The 22,250-nt window shown below is 41.7% G+C and overlaps 1 protein-coding gene across 1 annotated transcript in view; it reads right to left on the reverse strand.

The window, feature by feature from the left end:
- syt1a (synaptotagmin Ia) overlaps window positions 1-22,250 on the reverse strand; it is a 173,385-nt gene that overhangs the window by 150,607 nt on the left and 528 nt on the right. The window lies entirely within an intron of this gene.

A 22,250-nucleotide genomic window follows, 5' to 3' on the forward strand; every position in this document is an offset into this window, starting at 1 on the left:
CTGCGGAGTCGAAATCAATGGCAAGAACAGGGCTGAGGGTTGAAGGCTTGCGCTGATTCTTGTGCCGTGCATATGGGACGTGAGGGGACAGCCATGTTTCATCATAAATTCAAGGCCAATCTGTTCCCAGGGAGGGAAAGTAGGATGTCAAGGTAATGAGTTAATTTGGGAGATAAGGAACAGCAAATGTAATCTCTGAAATTTCACCAGCAGCAAAATGGCTCCTCAAGTCTCTAGCCCATCCTATCAAGCAGAGGGGAAAAAAGTCACTCATTATCATGACAGTCTTAGCTAAGAGTTCTCTATAGAGTCGTAAATAAGGGTAATCATCCTCTCAAAATATGGTGAAGTTTACCCTGAGGCTTCATTGTAAAGATCCCATTAAACCCTCTGGTGTGAATAACAGGGTGGGATGCTTCAAATGCTTCAGTTTAAGCAGCCAAGTCCAGGAGTCAAACAGCTAAGAGAGCACAACAATTTCTGCCACTAACACAGACCCCAGACTACCCAGTACGCCAGCATTATATCAGATTTAAACAGATGCCTAGTTATTATCCCCAAGTGGGCTGGGTTGGCCCCATGGCGTTGTGCTAATGAGTGTTTTTTCGTCTGACTGGGTGGACATGTTTTGGAAGAAAGGCCTCTGTCTGCCCCCCAAGAAGCTTAGACCTACTGTATATGCCTCCCCATTTGCATTATGCGTCATGGGAGTCCCAGACATGTCAGACTGCTCCATTTTTTCAGGGATGAAGGGGTTTGGTAGATGGTACAGTAAACAAGGCCATATCCCTTATATTTCTCTGGTTTTTTGAGCAACATGCTTTTTGCTGGTTGTGCTTTTATTCCAGCAATTGACTTTGGCATCGCTGGTTGGCAGTTTTCTCAAGCCAAAACATTCTTGTAGTGGAGGATGTAATACTATGCAGGTTTCTTGAGCAGCTGTTAAAAAGGGGATCGCCTCAAGAAGGCGCAGAGACAGCAGTGAGAAGTAACGAAAGCAGCTTATGAAGATAAACTAGATGGATCACGTAGAGCGATTTACAGCACTCACACATGTCAGCTACAGTATAGTGCTAATGGGTGAGGAAGAGCATGGGGGAGGCGGCTGGCATGACAACCTACAGCAGTCAGGAGTCTTGGTTGCCATGGCGACAAACAAGGATGTTTGTATCACAGGCAAATCTCAGCGGTCGGCAGTGGAGGGCACACATGCTGTTTGACTAACAGTATTGGAGAATCGTCAGGGCCAGAGATGAGAAAAGGTGGGGTGAAAGGGAGGAATGCCTCTTTCACTTCACTCGGCATTCCCTCGCAATCTCTTTTCCAAAGCAGGGCTGAGCAACACTGTAGGAGGGGGGTTCCTGTCTAACTGGGAAACAGGGACTCACTGGTTCAACATCTAATGAACCCTCTTGCTTTGCCGTATTAGACAGAAGAATGAAATCATCTTCACAGCAGGGTCACTTGAAAATATTAAGGCTGCAATGCCTATTATGTGCGCATGCATTTATTCTGTTTAATCCGTCCACAGCAAATTTAATGAGCATGCAATGACCTTGATTGGTAGCAAAACAATCCAACAATGTGACTCACTCGAACAAGCTGTTCTGTATAACCAAATATGCACTCAGTTGACAGTGGGATGGAAAGCGAAAGAGGTAATGCTATTCATGCTTCCCAGCACATGTTGAAATTATTGTGACACATTTTAAATCCACCAAGGTCATTTGTGTCAGGGACAGGGCAGGTGCCGGGTGAAACTGATTTTAATTGTTTGTTTTTTTTATCCCATCGTGCTACTGTATCTTGCTGGGTGTTGTGTTACTTTATGACTCATGCATCCTCCAAGTGCGCCCAGAGGCAGCAAGTGAACTGTGGCGAAGCCAGTGGGCAAGTTACTTGGACATAGTTTGTTCTTCTTCCCCTCGTCGTGCAGACATATCCTGCAGCCACTGACAGAACCTCAGGAAAAGTGTGAGCTTGTACAATCTGTAAAAATACAATTAGCCTTTTCTGTCTTAGATAAGACTCAGCATGATGCCTTTGGCTGCAAATGTGTTATTTTGTTCAAATTGATGGATTCGCCTTTGTGATACCCGGTCCAGATTTCTTGTGTATTCAACGTAATTTCCACCCAAAAATGGCAGCTTTTTTTACTCTTACAAACTCATGAATGGTAGATGGACTGAAGAATGGACATTAGTAATTTGAATTCTAGGCTCATCCCTATGCTGAACTTTTTGCTATAAATACAGAATGGCTAAATCAACAGTAGACCCATAGCAGCTCTAATCTGATCATTTCAGACAAAAGAACGGAACGATGTTGCCCAAAAACACAACTACACCAAGAACAGCAGTTTGTTATTACTGACATTACCTTCGAGGTAATGTGGCCCTGCCTTGATATCAGCATTTGAACAGGTGCAACATGGGATGCCCCCATTTTAATTTAGGGCTGGGTGGATGTTCATGAGAGTTTCAGGTAAGTACAGAAAGAAAAAGATGGCTTTTTTTCCCCCTCAATGCTTTATTACATTCATGAAACATTGAAAATGTCCTCCAGGGCCTCTTTTTTATGCCGTGTGCCCTTCAGTAATAATTCATCTACTCTTTTCACTGGGCAAAGGGGATGTTTCACCCACGATGTACAGGCGAGGCTGGGGGCTCGGAAGGGCAAAAATGGAGCACACAGGGTACGGCTTGTATCCCTCAGCAGTACCACACACCCAGATGGTATTAATCTCTAATACCTTCCCCACAAAGCACCTTCAGGCATCAGCAGGAGAAATGCTACGGGTAGCTGATGCATTTTACCAGCTCTAAGTAAGATTCAGGATATTAAAAAATTGTAGGAGGGCAAAAGCAATTTCCTCCTAAGGGGGATTTTAAAATTACAGCTTTCAGACTGGGAGTAAGTTTTACCGTAAAATAATTTTCCCGTTCTCACCTATCACAATGAAACACCTCCCCTCGGCCGCCATCACTATATACATGGACACCTCAGATAACTTCTGTAAATGAAAATCTCTGACAGAAAGTCAAATCCATTAGATAAAACCTCCCTAAATACACTTTGTGCAGACTTTTGTACATATTGCATTGTTCTCAAAATTAATGAAATCCGGTAATATTACTGTATTTGAAAATATTTTCGGGAAGACAAACCTGAATGAAGTCATTGTAACATTAATTCAATTCACTCTGAAGTCATTCACTTAAGTGTATTTCATCGGGGCAGACTGTTACTTAATCTGCAAACCATGGCAGATGTATCAATCACAGATTTGTCCTTTTTTTTACTGGCTTCATTATACATTGTTCAGGCTGTGGCGGTCATCCTTTCCGACTCACTGCGATTTAACGGCATTGTTTACATTGTTTTGGCCACCGTGTGGCTGATAAATATGAATTTAAATGAAGTCGCACACAGCTGGAAGAATGGGCATTTGTCGCAAACCAAACAATGCTTTGGTTCTTCTGCACAAATGAAAACATCCTTTAAGCTTGTTCTATTGTGAGGAAGGGTCCTACTCATGCTTTGTTAAATTCAGCAGCTTTACACCATGTGATGTTACGCTGTCAAATAAGCTAAGCGATGGAGTTAGTTGAGAACTGAGGCGTTCATCGGAGAGAGATACTTTTTCTTACATCTTTGGTGCCAAATGATTTCTGTGTTGTTTGTGTACCGCGCACCTTAGTTATCAAACAGTTTGAGTATATATTCCTGGCTTTGTTTCGGTTCTGTTTAGCTATGGTTGCCGTCAGTCCTAATTCTAATGACCTTTTCAACAAACAGATGCTTATTTATATTCAAATGATTTGAATTATCATTGTAAAGCTTGTCACATTGTATAAAAGTTTTGTCAGCCCACCCTTATGAAGCACAATATCATAAAACTAGCTATTTTATAGCAATTTCTAAAAAAAGAATAAGTATGTGTCTCTGTTGAGCTCTGTCAGTAGAATGTGTATAATTACGTGTGTGTATTTGTGAGAGCATGTGTCTGGATTGATCATGTAATCTGAGTCTTATCTCGGTGGGTCTACAGAGATCAAGCAGTCCTGAGTTCTATACACCCTGTCAAACATCGTGATTTAAATCAGGACTTAGGCCACGCTAATTAGCCTATCAGCGTAAGGCCTCTAAGCCAACGCTGATACTCGTTAGCCAAGCAATAAAAACAATGAGCAGGGCCTTCTCCAATTACTGCATTATTACTTTACACATGACGGAATTTTTTACGGTCTTTTCAAAATGTTTGCCTGAAGCAAATGGACAATTTCAGGTGGTCGATGTAAATGTCAAACTGAGGGGATAACGGCACAGAATCATTCTTTTTCTTTTTTTTAACTTTCCGATAACTCAAGCCCTTTTAGACTTAGACATAATTTTCTGACTTGTTTCTGCGAGGCTGATTTTGACTCTCCAGTGTAAGAGTAGTGCCAAAAGAAACTGCCAAGAAAAAATAAAAAAATAAAAAAAAAAAACAACAGACTAAATTCTCCCTGTGTAGTGGAAAGCTCAACAGCAAGTAGCTTGATCATGAAGCAGTTGAGAAAATTTTGGCCAGAAATGATCAATATGACTGCAAACGTCTGAGTCCAGGTGGAAAATTATATGCTTTCATCGTCAGGAAAACCAATTCAGGTAAATTTTTGTTTAATTAATTATGTTAGATTGATGATTCTGAGTATGGAGTAGTCACAACAATCTCACTGGTTTTGAACCGGGAAGGTTCAGCTAATGAACTTGGCTCAGCATTCTTGTTTTAAGCCCCATCCTTCAGTGTGAAAGATGGGATACAAGCAGATTTGCATACGAGCTTCAGTAGAGATTTAGAAGGCATAACAAAAAATAAGTCTATGGCCAACGTACATGCACTGAAGCCACGGTTAATTAACAAAACAACACTGTAGAAATTGATGCCATGCCAGCTTACTAATAGGGAGTGTTCAATATTTAATTTCCTTGAAGACAAATAAATAAAAAATTAAAAAAACAGATAATACAAAACTTTGCAGCTATGTTTATATATACACACACACAAGCACACACACACACACACACACACACACACACACACACACACACATATATATATATATATATATACACATATATATATATATATATATTTTTTTTTTACAGTTTTCAATCGCTATCATTGTCTGACTGTAGCTGTGACCCGGTGATGGTGACTGGACTGGACTGGCTGTAATTAATACTCAATCAATAATCAACGCCAAATGACCTCATTGTTTCATACAGCAACTGAGCTGCTTAAAAGTAATACTCCCGCAAACCATCACCAAACTATTATTCATCGTATTTATCCATACTACCAATGATGTAATCAATGTTGCAGCGCCCTAGACAGCTTTCATAGAGAGCATAAAGGGCGACCAGGCTCTGGCTGTCAGAAAAACATGCTGGCATCGACAGAAGAAATTGATCAGCTCGAAGGCATACGATTCCGATGATTCTGACAATTTGGAACCGCTTCTCAACTGGAACCAGTTCTCGATTCCCATCCTTATTTATGATGATACAAAGATGATAAAAGGATGCTTCAGGACTACTCGTCCTGCTTTTCTCGCTCATCCATCTCCACCAGCATGAGCTGGTCTATGTGTTGGTAGTGTCGCTGATCTGTGCACATCCATCCTCACAGGCACCCACTACCAAATGGCCATGCAAGGTTAAATCATAAGAGATTCTATTTATATCTTCCACTTCGTATTGCTATCCAGAGCGGAAACAAACACCCGCCTCATTCTCTTTACTGTCCTGCCTCCACTTCCTATCCCCTCATTTCCCTCCATCTTCTAATAAACTCATCATAAGTGAGAGGCTAGAGCCAAATGTAAAGTAATCCTGGCAGATGCCCTTTTATCCTGATGGCCTTTGGCTTTTAGGAAAGTTCACTCAAGATAATTCAGCCCAGACAAAAGGTTAGCACTGCTCGGACATCAGGCTCAGGACTTTGAGCCTGTACTTGTCATTAATAGCTCTTTAACAAGCCTGATAAAACATGATAACACCTCTGGCGACAGCTGAGTGGCCACTTGATTAGTTTGGGAGTCAACATCTTCCCCTGTCCTCTCATTCTTGGTTTAAACAACATCAGACGATGAGCTTTTAAAGCCAACAAGAAGAATTTATAATATCATTAGAGCTACATCATGACCCGAACTCATATTACATAAATTCAAAAGAGGCCTGGGTGATGACTACATTAAGTCGGGGTTCCTTGAAACACAAGAACATGAAAAAAATACCCTCTAGGTGTTTCAAAAAGCTATTACCAGCCAACAATCCACGCTGAATCCATCAGTGCAGGCACAGTCTGTCTGATTCGGTTAGTGCTTATGAAATGGAAGAAGCTCCCAGAGAGTATGTAAACATAAACTCTGCCTTGGGAAATGAGCTGAGAGGTCATTTAGATTTGGGTGGGTAAAGCATGGAGCACAGCCTCGCTCTCACTCTCTCTCTGTCACCTGGTAACAGTTTGACACACAGGAGGTTCCTGGCTAATGTATTCCAAGCGCTAGGCTAAACAGCAACACCTGAGCAAACCCCCGACCTCCCCTCCCCTCCTCTCCCCTCCCTTTTTTTTCCTCTCTCCCGCTGCATTGGCTGATCCTGCCTCCTGAGATATTAGGTAATCCTGAAGCAGGCGAGAGGTGATAGGCCGCCGGTCTTTTAACGATGCCATATTTGTCAGTGAAGCCATGCTACAATCACCACGGATATGCTTGACACGTTTGCTGAGAGCCAGAAGCCATCCATTCCATGTGCACTGTGCAGTAGCAATCAGGGCTCTATCAGTGAACCTGTGGAAGATGATAAGCCTCGTTTACAGCAAGGGGGGTTTCCCACTAATCACAACAATAGCAGAGATATTGGGAAACATGTGGAACTCAAGTAGTTTTCAATTGTATGCTCCCTGTACATACTCCTAAGCCTAAAGGATTGCAACTATGAGCAGGTGTTCATTATCACTGGTAAGTTTGTATAATAGATTATCAGCACAAGGTACAGTGAGGAACAAAAGCATGCAGGAGAAAAGTCACAGACAGAGAGAGATGTCTTATTCCCTTTTCAAATGGCATTACAGCTCATTTCCAGATCAATAGCTTGCCTCTTTCCTCCCTGCCCAAGATAAACCCATCACAACTGAAGGATGGAGGAGAGTGGAAAAGAAAAAAAAAAAAGAAAAAAAAGACGGGACACCACAGCCACAGCCTGCCCATTTTATCTGATGGAGAGAGGTGAACAAACGGAGGGATTAGCGACCATGGGATGAAAGCAGCTCCTCATCTTCCGTCTCCATTCCCCTCCCCTCGTCTCTCCATCCGCCCACACATCCACACTGTGGTCTCCCCTCGCAACCAGAGGCATGCTCTATATGTTGCAGCCAATCTGCTTATCGCCAGCTGCACTCCACCCTGTACCTACAGCAGTTTCCCAGCAATCAAGCAAGCACAAAAAGCCGTTTGGTGCACATGGCAATGAAAGGCGGGGTGAAAATGGGCGCCAAAAATGGTGTCATGGAGAGGGGCTGGGAGTTGGAGCAAAGTGTAGTTCCCCTGTGGCACCCTAAAAGCACCCACCCTTCCTGATGGTGTCACCTAGACACCAATACATCAACACTCATCCGCTCTGCCACAAACACAAACTCACAAACGAACAAGAGACACTCTATTTCTTTGTAACTTCTGGGTGGCCCAAAGAGAAAATGTGTGCTCTTACCTGGCACCAACAGCACACCTTCAGCTCCAAATCTGCTCGCCCTGACGAGGATGCACCCTCATCTGGAGTAGGAGAAGGGAGTAGTGGAAATAGAGAGTGTGTGTGTGTTATATGTGTGAGTGTGAGGCTGGCAAAGAAAGAGAGAGAGAGAGAGAGGGAGAGAGAGAGGGAGAAACTGAGAGGTGGAGCTTGGTTCAGAGGAGAAAGGGAGGAGGAGAGAAAGAGGGCTGGATGATGACTCTGTCTGCTGTCTATATAGCCAGTCTTGTGGGAGCAGTGTGGATGGCGCTAGATTATCTCCTGTTCAAACACACACGGCTGATGCACCTCGTGCACGGCTGGGAGAAAGAAACCCGGGGGCAGAGAATGGGAGGAGGAGGAGGAGGAGGTGGTGTGAGAGAGACACCCAAAGCCAGCATCGTCACGCAGCAGTTCCCAGGAATCCCTCCAGTAAGAGGGGCACTGCATCACTGAGTCCTTGGCTGTGATTGGCTGGGTAATGGGGAGACGCCAAGGATGGTGGGCAACGCTCCGTAACCTAGGATGACCCTTTCAACACATATTAACATGCCCTGTGCCATGCTTCTCAGCCCCTCTAGGTTCTTGTCACCTTCAAGGACACTTCAAAAAAATCCCCTCCCCTAGGATCCTGGGAACTTTGGGAGCATATCTGTGTGAGTGTGTGTGTGTGTGTATATGTGTGAGTGTGAGGCTGGCAAAGAAAGAGAGAGAGAGAGAGAGAGAGAGAGGGAGAAACTGAGAGGTGGAGCTTGGTTCAGAGGAGAAAGGAGGAGGAGAGAAAGAGGGCTGGATGATGACTCTGTCTGCTGTCTATATATCCAGTCTTGTGGGAGCAGTGTGGATGGCGCTAGATTATCTCCTGTTCAAACACACACGGCTGATGCACCTCGTGCACGGCTGGGAGAAAGAAACCCGGGGGCAGAGAATGGGAGGAGGAGGAGGAGGAGGAGGTGGTGTGAGAGAGACACCCAAAGCCAGCATCGTCACGCAGCAGTTCCCAGGAATCCCTCCAGTAAGAGGGGCACTGCATCACTGAGTCCTTGGCTGTGATTGGCTGGGTAATGGGGAGACGCCAAGGATGGTGGGCAACGCTCCGTAACCTAGGATGACCCTTTCAACACATATTAACATGCCCTGTGCCATGCTTCTCAGCCCCTCTAGGTTCTTGTCACCTTCAAGGACACTTCAAAAAAATCCCCTCCCCTAGGATCCTGGGAACTTTGGGAGCATATCTGTGTGAGTGTGTGTGTGTGTGTATACATGTGTTTGTCAGTTCATAGTAAGCCATGGCCTGCCCTTTCACATGAACAAATACAGACACACACACACACACACACACACACACACACACACACACACACACACACACACACACACACACACACACACACACACACTACATCCAGCAAGAATTTGCCCATGAAGGGAAGATGATTTCCCCAGACGAAGGTTGAGCCTGTCAATAGAAAAGCCACACAAACACCTGCAAGGACAATCTTTCCTTAGAGTGATTGAATATGTTGTCATGCTGACCTAAAACCAATGAAGAGGTCATAAAGGGAGCACAAACATTTTTTGAAAACGCTGAAGTGACAATAGCTTGTATTGTCACCTCAGTTATTTTGAAATTCTCTGACATAAAAATCCACTTTAGCACTGCTAATGTTGTGCTTCAGTTGCACATCTGGGTTGATTTTATGTAATTATTTTGTAAATCATAATTTGAAATCTTGTAATCAATGAACTATTATAATTTTATATTTAAATAAAGTTATAATTAAATCCTTAATCTTGTTAAAAGGCTTCTAATTCAAAAGAGGAAATGAACTGGCTGAGACATGACAGTAAAGTAATCATGTGACACAGGATTCATGAATATGGAAGGTGGCTAATAACGCCATTTTTGTCTTACTCATGTAGCAGATTAGGTTTTCTATTGGCTGTATTGCAAGAATAAAAGTAGTGCCAAGCTGCACTCAAATGTCAGAAAGAAACCCAGGCAGAAGAATGAATGGAGCTCTCTGTCCTATCTTCTCCCAAAACATGTGTGGTAAAGTACTGCTTAGGAGGAGCTATAAGGGTGCTTATGTACATAATATATTGTAATAACTTTACAAAGATCTCAGAGTCTTATTGACTCTTGAGATTAAGCTGTTATTAGGTATTCTGAGGATTAGAAGAAGCAGACCTTTGTCATAGTGGGTGATGTTTTTCTTTTCTTTTCTGTGGATGCATGTCCAATATGTTGTTCTCCCTGGCCCTATATGAGTTTGAAAGGTTGTCTGCCTATACTGTTTGTGAAGGCCTATGATAAGCCAGTGACTTGTCCAGGGTTACCCTGCCCCTCACCCAATGTCAGATGGCATAGAATCCAGTGGATGAACGGATGGATGGAAGTTCAAATTATTTTCTTACATTAAATTCATAATGACTCGGATTTCAAGGTTCAACTGTGTTATCTAACAGCTAGATTATACATGGTAAACTCTTCATATATGAATATGAACATATTAACATAAAAGTATGCACTTGGAATCAAAAATTCTGTTTAAACTCTGCATACTATACCCTGCTTAGCCTGCTCCTACCGTGACCCGACCCTGGATAAGCAGAAGAAAATGGATGGATGGATGGAGCAGCAGGGTACATAACGCATTGTTAATGCCCAAATGAAGCCATAAAAGTAAAATTCTAATTTACAAATTCCGCTCACAAACTTTGGTGTTAAAATATCATTTCAGCGTATCTGTTGTAAATGCATGCTGTGATGGAAAATTACTAAGTATGATCAGTAAAAAGCAAAGGTAGAAGCAGAATTTTTGCTTTTTCAAATAGTGATAAATCCCAGATCCTGGCCTGAGTAACTGTTCAAATAGATAAGACACCGAGTATGACTTTATGTACAGTAACTAAAATCAATTTCTTCATAAGTTGCCTGATCTCTTCCTTTCTTGTCATGTCGTTGTTTTTATGCAATCAGTCTGGCATAGCCTCCTCAAAAACCAAGAAGACAGTCTCTTTCCACTGGTGAGTCACATACTGAAGCACCCTGTGGTGAACTCTCTTTATCCAGCACTTAAAAGGTCATCCTCCTCTTCAGCATAGCTTTGGTTTTTACTATAAGAATAGTCAATCGACCGTTAACAGTAACAAAACATTTGCATTCACAACTGTGTGAACACATTTTGGACCTTGTTTAAAAAAAAAAAATAAAAAAAAAAAAAGGACTTGTAACTGAGAAAAAGATCTAACCACAGGATCCATTTAGTAGCTTGTCTGGAGCTTTTCATAAATAGGAGTGAGACTAAGTCAATATTGATGTGATGTTGTTAAAGTGGGCAGAAGATCATGTGATATTACTGAAAGCTCAGAAAAAACTTCTAAATGGACCTTCTGGTGAGACTGTTTTCTCAATTGCTGTTTCCAAGGTCAAGAATGAACATGAACCTCAGCTGACTTATAGTGTCTTATATTACAATGTCTTATCTATTATTAGTTATTTTGGACCATTTTTAGGCCAGGAAATTCCACAAATTGAAAAGAGTTACTGTTTTGCAAATCCTTATTGGCAATTAAAAGTTTGTATGAATACCAATGGTAATGTAATTATCAGGTTGCTTAGCAGCTGCTTCAGGTAGAGTAAGATTTTTAATTGGACTGAAACTGCTAAAGATATATGCTCAGTGTATCAGTCTACCATTAATAAAAAATCCTGACAAAGTTAACCCCCCCAAGCCCAGGCTCTGACCATGGGTTGGACAGTGATAACTAGGCCTAATGGTGGTTTGTCTTGATATGAAAGAGCTCATTGGTTCTGGAGGCGCTCCACTGGCACGCTGACATTGTCAACAGCAGGACCACCAGCTGCATCCTCCCTGGTCCTATTCAGAAATAGCTTGGCCCCAGTCATGTCCTTGGCCCTGCCCCAGCCAGCAGCCACCACCAGGCAGGCAGTCGGCCCTGTTCCACCCGCCTGGCTCAGAGTCCTGGAGGACAGAGGGGTCTCTGAGGCCCGTAAACGACAGGGCAGCAAAAATCGCCGACCCCTCGCTGTACAAGCAGTGTCCTATGCCACAGTGTCTCTCATCTAATGAGCTCAGAACAAAATCAAAGTGACAATATTAATCATGTGATGGGGAAAATAATTAGAGGGGCAATGAAGAACCAAGTGAGTCTTTCCCCCATCTTCCAACATACAGCAGATAACTGATTACTGTTTGGTTCAATGATTGATGAAAGGGTAGCAGGACTGGTTTTAAATAAGGCCATCGGCAGCCAAATACTTTGTAGACTCCTAAGAGTTGTTAGCAATTACAGCATAGATGTCATTCAATAAAATCCATCTGACTAGTGTCTCACTTCAACATTAATAGTACCTTAAAAAGACCACACACACTTTGTAGAGTTAACTGTGCACACCATTCAAAAGGCAACATAATGACCATTTTTAAACACCAATGCTAATAAGCAGAGCACCAAAAACAAACATCTAGGGATACCCATCCTAATTATTTAGGTCCAACAAACCAAAAAGACTGCTCTTTTCAAGGAGCAGAAGTGGAAAAACTACAGAAAATGTCACAAGGCCATCGATTGCTTTCATGCTTCCGATATGACCAGTTGCTTATAAGCAGAATTCTTCAGATGCATTGGTCATCCACACCTGGCTTTGTGGATCATAACCGTGCCTTGGTCATATCAGCTCTCTGCTGGTGTGATTCATAGAGGCAGAGGCTTGCCCTGCCCTGTATGTCTGCCCACATGGCGCCCCGGGAAGCCTGGTGTTTCTCTCTCTTGTTTACAGATCGACAGCATCTCTTAGAGAAGAGGGGCGACAGCCTGTGACAGACTGATGGATGAGGTGACACTCATGCACCGTGTCATCCCTGCATCTCCCATTCTCCCATCGCCCACTCACACTCGCTGCCTCAGGGGAGGATGGAGGAGTACATGTGATTATGTGTGTAGATCAAGTTCAAGAGTTGCACCTTTCTTCCAAGCCATACATCTGTGTATAGAGAAAAGTCTGATGGGTAAATGGTGGGCGGCTGTCAGCCCAACTGACTGTTAAGAGCCAGATGACAAGGCTAGACCTGCTGCAGATGATGACACTCAGGAGCATGGAAGAGCAGATGAGATGGGTGACAAGGGGAGGTGAAAGGACACGAAAGTGCCAAATTAATCTGCATAGAAATGAGAGAGCTCACCCAAAAATTCCACATCTAAAGATGTCATTGCAAAGAAAAGAGAGAAGTGCCCATCAGGGCTGGAGAAAACTACCTCCATGGTCAGTTAATGGGCCGTTTGAAAGATGACAGGCCATAGTCATACTCTGGAGAAAATGTCATGCATAACAGTCATCAAGTCGTCAGTCACTGCTATACAGTAAGTCACATCAACAATCAGCAGGATGACTCGCAGGGAAAATGGTCCTTATCTAAAAATTAATGAGAATGAAAAAAAAAAAAATACTCGCATAAAAAAAAAAAAAACCTAAAAAATATTTCTTTGCCATATTACAGTCGATATTTAATTAGAATTTGGCTTTTGTGATTGAGTGACATGGCTAAAACGGGGCATAATCAATGGACTTTTTTGATAAGACAGCCTGGGTAATAGGCCTTTTGAAATTCAAATTAAGAGCTTAAATTCTCTCAGACATGTCTGCCAATTTCCCAGATCTGTAAAGCGAGTAAACAGCTCTAAGTAATGATTTGTATGCTGTTGGATGGACCAATCTTCTTACATTGATTTTACCTACCCTGCCATCACTTACACCCTCCAACTCCAACCACATATTCACGGGAAAGATGGCAATTTGAAGGGGTTCAGATTCGACATTAAATGACAAGAATTTCTTATGTAACGTTTTCAATCACACCATCCATGATTCTCTATCACAGCAGTGAGGGCTATCGATGACATTCTTCCACAACACTCCATGAAGTCGAACCTGCTATCTTGTGAAGTTATTACTCACATTCAATCTTGTGCATTCGCAGAAACAAACCCGTTAGAAATATGCTCGAGGCTGAAGATTCCCAGTCAGGCCTTTCATTGTATGAAGCAGTTTTGAGTGATCACAATTTTCTGAGGCCAACAGGAAATCGACAGAGGTGCTCCTTACAGTCTTCATCAGGATTCACTTCCTCTCTTGCGAATAATTACTGCAAGGGGCCATCAGTTACTTATTTCCCAGTAAATTAGGATCTGCTTTTGAAAGCAACTAAATGTGGCTTGGCATTAGCCCCAGTAGAATTCTCACTCTTTTCTTTGCTTCCAAAGTCAAATTGGCTGCTGTAATGCAATAGGTTAGTGTCCAAAACACCCCAACCCTTCTCTGTCTACATTGTACTGTTTTTTAGTCGCACTGGGAATTTCTTATTGACAGACAGACAGTGAGAATTCCTCAAAGGAAATGCAAGTTTAACACCCTAATTATGGCAAAACTACACAAATGTATTAATGATAAAAACACACAAAGTTATATAACGGTCATAAACTGACTAAGACAACAGTTCTGGCACCTAAATAATCCATGAAACATGAGGGGGGATCCTGTAATGTTTTCCCACCACTGAGCCTGCTAATGGTGTCTGTTGTTATGGTAAAATTGAGTTCAGGAGATTAGTTTAAAGCTGAGACATGGTAAGGTAATTCTCTAAATACACTGAGCGCATCACTGACTAAATGGGAAGCTTTGATAGTATCTACTCTGTCACGAAAGCAGGGCAGCAGGTGTCCTTGAAGGAGGGTATATTTTATGTCATGCACTCATGCATGTTTAGGACGGAGGAATTTTTATCTATTTTTAAAGGGAAACATACTGAGATGATGTACAATTCTGCAAACTTTAAACTCTACAGTTATTAACTTATAAAAATATACACGTTAGAATGAAATCAGTTGGTGGTAAACAGTTATGGGAAAATCTCCTTCACTTCATTGTTCATCGCAGCAACACTGATCCTCTCTGGGGTCATTCAAGTAGAAGGTGAGCCACTTCCTCTTATCAGTACAGCCAGAACTCCAACCAGCCTTATTGCCCGACCTGCCCCGGAGATGTTTGGGCCAGCGATGCACCTACACCTCAAGACCAACACATGATAACACCTCTGATCGTACGATCATACATCGACCAGTCTGTCAGCCTAATCATTTTCAGGCACTTGTTAAATCGGGCTAGCATGTCTGCCTGAGAGCACATCATCATCTTATAGGAGCCAAGATGGCTGCGTGCCTGCCTTCCAGTGACAGTGCGGCCAGCTCCACATATAGTGCCTTAAAAGATAATATATAACCTGGCTGTTGGATACACTGACATGCTGCACTGTGGTTCAATCCCAGAGGAAATTACCTTTGATACATGAGATCTTTTCTCTGCATGATTTGATGCCCTTGGGCAAAAATTCATGCACACACATTAAATAAATCAATGCACAAGATGTGGATATCATATGACATGTTTTAGAAGAAAAAGGGTTGTCCTTAAGTCTTACAAAGATATGGTCTCATATCTCATACAAGGTTATAGTTAGCGCATAAAGAGAAAACAGTTTATGTATCTTTGTCATCTGGTCATCTTTGGTATATTAATTAGTCAGGTGCTCGTGGTTCATTGGTTTTTCTCTATATTTTTTATTTTTATAAAAATACAGCATTACTATTGATGTATTTTCTTCCTTAAACCTTATCTACAAATAGGAAAAATATATAATTCACTCCCCTGCACATGTGGTGTCGGTTCAGCTCTGCTTCCCCACACAATACTCCTGTACATGACTCTCATGTGTCACCACAAAACATTAAAAATTTTAATGTCTCTGTTCATCGTCTGGGATATGAAAACATCAGATTTCCGCAAAGTCGCTGAAAGTAAAAGTTGGCATCTTGGTCACTGCACAGTTAAGAAATCCTACCGCACCACAGAGTGCGTTTCCTGCGAGGCTGCTGACAGAGCCGTCAGCCAGACACCAAAGCTGCAAATATTGGAGCGGCCAACCGAAATAAGCAACGCTGCTCGGCAGTTAGCCAACTCTCAAAATGCACGTTGGTTCTGGGTATTCTCGACAGATGCATCAATTCATTGACATTTAAGGCACAGCCCTAAACAACTCAGTATCAATGACTATGATCTAAGCTGCAGAAGGGAAAGACACAAGTGAGAGATAAATACTACAACATACGGTTTACCTGATTATGCCAAGATCTGATTCCTTATTATTGCCGAGACCTCATGTTCATCTACTCAACCTTAAAAAGCCACGTAAACCTCTCCCCTCTCCTCCTACTCCAACATCCAGATGACCAGTTCTTAAACCTCCCCTCATTCTTCCCAGTCAGTGCGCTCCCACCCTACCTCTACTGTGAGCTAGCAATGAATTCACAGCAATGTTGCTTGCATCCAAGGCTGCAAAGAGGCAAACAGCTCTTTACCTCCAGGTCAAGGTTCTGCCCTACATATCAATGCATTGTCTTATATTCTATCCTCAGTTGGTACCAACAATCCCTTAGCCCCATCTGCTTTGCTTTTAGGTTATTTCTTTTCACACACCAACTGCGAATGGTCCACTACCTGGCAGAGAAATATCTTGAATGCACTCTTCTAAACTTATTGATCGCTATGCTATTTGTTGAGTCTAGTTATCACTGATCACCGAAGTGAAAGCTGTAGTAGGATTTTTTTCCACTGCTGCGCTTATTTTAAGTCACCTCATAAAAGCAGATAAAGGCAGCAGTTAAGCACCCAAAATACCAAACAACAATGTGAAATCCACCTTTGTTTAATCAGCCCTCCAAGGTTACCACAAGATTTGTTTTCTAAAGATCTCTCCTCAAGTCCATTAGCAGAGATGTGTGTAGGTAGGAGTGAATACAGGGTCATGTATACTTGACAGATAGCAAGCAAAGGCTGTACTAAGCAAATTATTCTGTCACAGGATTTGCTGATATCGTATTGTTTCAAGGCCAAATCATTAAATCCTCTCTCTTTTCCACTGTAGCCACTGCTTTGCTGATGATTTACTATCATGTCATTTTCCCTCCAGTGGGCCTATTCTTAGTCCCGGTATCATCCTCATCATGTGTTGGAGAGATGGTTATTTTTAGTCAGGCCGTCACATGACGTCAGTGCAAGTGGAGTCTGACAGCTGTACGCTACTGGTACAACATGCAACAGATCCACAGCTTCCAGCCTGGAACAAATGACTACCATCCTGTGGCTCTCAGGATGTACTGAGTAACATCACCTTAATAATTCAGACAGATTTATCTACATGCACTTTTACTATGGTCTGCCAACCGGGTTTCCTAGTGCATGAATGGTGATGAAAACAAAAATTCACTTTCATTCTTCCAACAGATACCAACTTCTTTTTGACAGCTTTCGGTGGAAAAACAACCATGTTTTACAAATGCACTCAAACTACTGCTCATTCGGACATATTGTTATGTAAATGTACTGTGTCAAATGCCAAAAAACAGAATTTATTATTTATAAAGATTAGATTTCCTTAATTATTTGCCTTAAAAAAGTAAAATCTGTTAAAAAAAATAAATCCCCACTGTCCACTGACTTAGTCCTTCTCTGTAAGTTGTAATGTGGGAGCTACCCACAAGCTTGATTGAGAGTCATTTGGAAACAATGACTAAGAAAAAAGGTTAATGTAATTACTGATTCTCCAACTGTAGAGGAAATTTTCTGGTTCAGAACAATTAGTCCCTCTATAAAGTATGACTAAAAGCCACGCAGGTGAAGGGCGCACTGAAAACTGAGTATATCTTAATAGGAATTATTCCCATTAGCATTGCTGAAATGGCTTCTTTCACTTTTAATTTATTCAGAAAGTTAAACAACTACTAACATAACAAATTAATGGTATTTGTTGTACATTGTGAGCGAAACCACATGTCCAAAGCAGGTAGTGTAATTATGAAGTATCACTCTGCAATTAACGTTTCGATTACCACCTGTGTTCTGAATAAACCGGAGGAAAACAATGACGTTCTCATAAAGGATAAAGAGCTTTATTGAAAAGCAAATCCATCCACACCTGTAGGGATCAGAGCTGATGTCAAGGTCAGCACAATTAATCGCTTGATGGTTAAGTAGAGATGACATGAGCGACTGACACCCTATAATTTTCCTGGGCAGAATTATCTATAATATAGCTCATTACATAACACAGCAACACGTCTATCATTCCTGAAATGTACTTATTTAGGTACTTTTTTCACCACTTCATGAAGAAGGGAAGGTTTTCATGCCATCGTGCTTGATACAACTGGTGGTGGTGCACTGTAATTGTAATCTCAGATCATCCATGGTTATCAGTAATGGTCAAAAAAGACTCACTCGTCCCAACTCCCCCAAAATAGTCTGGCTCGATGGTTTCAAAGAGCAAAGGAAGATAAAAGGAGGTGGACTCACAAACAAAAGTTAGACTAAGAGGAAGTGCCATTATTTTAATGAAAGGCTGTAACTGAAAACTCTCTTTTCTCAAAGTTTTTGGTAGAGTGTTACAACAGCAGGAGCAAAGGGAAATTGGAGGTCCGGTGTCATGAGAGTATTAAGCTTCCAGAATTTTTCTTACGCTACTGGATTTAGCACCTTACAATACTGCAGCCTGAATTTCCACACTCAATCAAATTTCTCAAAGACACAGCTAGCATATACGGCTTTAAAAAAAAAAAAAAAAAAAAGCTTTAGACGCTCTTACCTTCTCCTTTTTCCCCTGTGGTTCAATCTAACTACAGGTAGAAAAAAAGCCGTGGTGCTTTGGCTTAGTCCTCTGGTTTTACTGAATCTGTGACATTATTTCACCCTCAAGAGCAGCTTCGAAAGCCTTAATCAGGGTCCCTGATTTTCTCAGATATTTCAGCAGAAATTGTGTGCTCGCTGAAAGAAGTGGGCTTTTGCAACTTCAATGGGCATCCTGACAAATTTAGCTGTGACTGGCCAGTTGGTTCAGCCTTGGATTTGAGAGTCTTTGAGGTTGGGGAAAGGAAAATTGACAAGATAGTTTCAGGAGCTCTGGTGGTGGTGTGGGATTTGTGTCTTCTTACTACAGTGTTTAGTCTCCCCAAGGAACATGAAGTAGTGAAAAAGGCCATCTTAGTATTGCGAGACTGTACAAGCCCACAGGCAACGGAGTGTGCGCTGTATAGGTAGGCACTAGGGATGGGTATTTCAAGCAAAAAATACTATTCAATATTCACTGGAAACTATTCGACCATTGTTCGAACAGTCTGGCGATTGTTTGGGGATTGTTTGGCGAGGCATCCTATGGAAACCAGGATGTGTTATTTAGACAACCATTTAAATAAGTGGTTCCATGCAACTATGTCGTAGTTTTCATATTATTGCCTGAGTCCAGTGAAGTGTATGAGGTGTATGAATCTGTCATCTGGTGGCCCTTAATGAACACAATGACATGGCCATCCTCAGACATTGTTAGACTTCAATGAAATTATGAAATTAGCTCAAGAAAAGTCCTATTTATCCAACAAGTCAGCTGCTAAAGGGCAATGAAGGATAAGACATTTATAACCACGCCTGACCATGATTTGTTGCTCTGTTTTATGCTGTTACAAGCAAAAGTCCAGGACATTTGTGACCTTTTGTATCAGGGAATTGGATTTTTGACAATAAATGCCAGCTTGCTCAAGCCAGAAATTATACGTGCTGCTAAACATCTTGTGTCATGAGCAGCTGTACAATAATCTCTCCATTTTTAACCTTCTAAACACATTTCCACATATAGTTTTGAAGAATCTACTGTATGATCCAGTGTTTTACATGCAACCCAAAACTTATATTCTCATATTTAGCTCTAAGCAGCCCAGTCTGACTGTTCTTCCACCATAACTCAGCAATCATTTCCACAGCATGGACCAGTCAAGAGTGGGAGGGCTGATTGCAGCTCATCAGCCTGTCAGCTGGAAGTGCATACTGAACAAAGCCCATGGTCGAGTGGCTTTCCCTGCTGCCACATTTTTCCTCACTTGACAGCAAATCAAATGGCTGCTGTTTTAGTCTTAAGATCAGTTCATTTGTGGAAAAGATGAGAGAGGATGGGTTATTCGGGACGTCGTGGGCCTGTCTACAGCCTCCATTCCCACGTAGGAGGAGAGGCTGAGAAAGGTTTATCATTTGAAATGCAGATAAAGACCCACTGAGGTGACTGGACATGTGTGGACCCAATGTAGCATCCCACGTGACCAACTGCTCCAGCTATCCTGCGCCTGCCGCTGGGTGCCACGGTACAATGCAATTACTGCTGAGTCCTTTTGGCCATACCCTCCAAGCTGAGCTTATCCTACAGATTTCATTTCTGTAAAGTCCTTGGATGCTATAGACATATTTCCCAGCATGCACGGCAATCCTCTAGCTTCTTAACACGATTAAAAGTAATGGAGGTTTCCATGTGAATCCACAGAGTCCTCTAAAGAGTTTGGGTGTGAAGCACTCTCTCTCTTTGTCCACTGCATCACTTTGGCTGTGTTTGCAAAATTAACATCCTGCTGAAACCTCCTTCTTGTGTTAAAGTGACTGACGAAGGCTGCACAAGCTATAAAGAATAAACATTACATGGGAGTAGAAAGACAGAATTGCCAAACCTCGAAAACATCCATTTGCAACACAAAACAGCTCAGAAATGAAATGCTACTCTGTGTACAATGCACACTTAAAATGTGATAAGAATTTCTGTGTCTGTAGGACATGGGTGGTGTTCTAATTTCAGTAATATGCCTTATAGTATTAGCTGTTCTACATTTCCAACAACTGGCATATACACATTCTTTTATTTTTGGGGCTCCCAGGGCAATTCAGTAACAGTTAGATATTATTTTCACACATCAACTGCTCTCATTGCAATTAGGGCACCATATTAGCACAAAATATCACATTAAACCTCTCAATTATAGACTTTTTCATTAAAGACGGTACACAAAGATGCAATCCAAGTCAAAATGTTTTTCGTTTCAGTTGCTTTTCTTACTGACTGAAAGCAGCAATTCAAGCAGACAACCTCCCAAAGACGTCCATACAGAAAAGTCCCGATATTAACATTTTAAATGCATTTTTTGAAAAGGTCTGGTTTTGAAAATGACAATGGTTGGCTAGCGTTGAGAGGTGGTCAGTGATTCACTTTGGAGAGAATAATACTGTTATCTGGACTTAGAAAGAAAACTGAAGAAAGAAAATGAGTTCTCAAAGACGAGGCAAGGTCATCTGTGTTTGTGCGAACTATCTGAAAGAAGATGACGTAGTGTAACAAAGAAAGAAAACCATAGTGTGAAATCAACTGTTGGATTGTTGCTGTTTGTTTCTCTGTGTTCTAACATAATCACTGCCACAACTCAAACTCTGACGGTTTTAGATAAGCAAACTGAAAACTTACAGCTCAGTCACCCAAATTTATAGAGGATTATTTTATGTGAATGCAGATTATGTTCAAAGTTGGTATTCAGTGTCGGGGCTTTGACATTTTTCATTCCCAACAATCAAAAACCAAACTCAGCACAACACAGCTTTTGGTGTGACGATAATCAACTTTCACTCAGGGAAACACACAGCCCACTGGTGGATGCCTGGGCGGAGGTGGGGCTTATAAAATGCCACGTGACAGGCCAAAACAGTTGTAGCAGTGGGTGCTGGCAGCAGTGTTACCAGGGGAGTTGTAAAAGAGCAGAGCAACGGCAGCACAGCAGAGAGAAGAGGGAGCACAGCAAACTATAAGCAATGCAGAAGATAAATATAAACATATCAAGTTAGCATGTTAAACTCTTTAAACTGTAGGACCTGGAGCTTGGATCTCTTCTTGTGAAACGCCATGTACATTTATATGCAGATGAGCATCAGTACATCATTATAAGCCTAAGGTTAAATATTAAATATTAGTCCTTTAATGAAAACCCAGGACTCCCTAAAAAAACCCAAAAAATAAACTAATAAGATCATTATTTTCTCTTTATTTATACTGTAAAGTCTATTTTATTTTTGACAAAGTAAGAGCAGCACAGAAAATGCAACTCACAGTAAACAAGCAGCTCCTGCACATCATGTTAGTGCCACAGCTGCACGGAGATACAGCAACTGTCTGAACTAAATACTTGTTAAATAAATATATTTAATGCACATGCAACTAATCCTCTGTTTTGTTCGATTATTTATTTGTTTTTGTTTTATAAAAATAATTTTTAAGTTGAATATTAACACAAAACCAGTCCTTACTTATCCGAAAGAAATTTTGATTTGAAAATGAAGAAAAATGAAGCTGTATTCTCCCTTTAAGTGAGGAGGCGGATCACACTGACCCTCTATGCTGGGAAGAACCGCGCACAAGTGTTGCCCAGTGGTCATGGGGGTTATTCTGCACATGGACAGTCTGTCGTATTACCCTGTACTGGAAACCACACGGCAACACCCGGTTCGGCAAAGTCCAGCAACACGGCCGGTAGTTAGAACACCT

Source organism: Xiphias gladius, chromosome 2, assembly GCF_016859285.1.
Source record: "Xiphias gladius isolate SHS-SW01 ecotype Sanya breed wild chromosome 2, ASM1685928v1, whole genome shotgun sequence".
NCBI classification, from domain to species: domain Eukaryota; kingdom Metazoa; phylum Chordata; class Actinopteri; order Istiophoriformes; family Xiphiidae; genus Xiphias; species Xiphias gladius.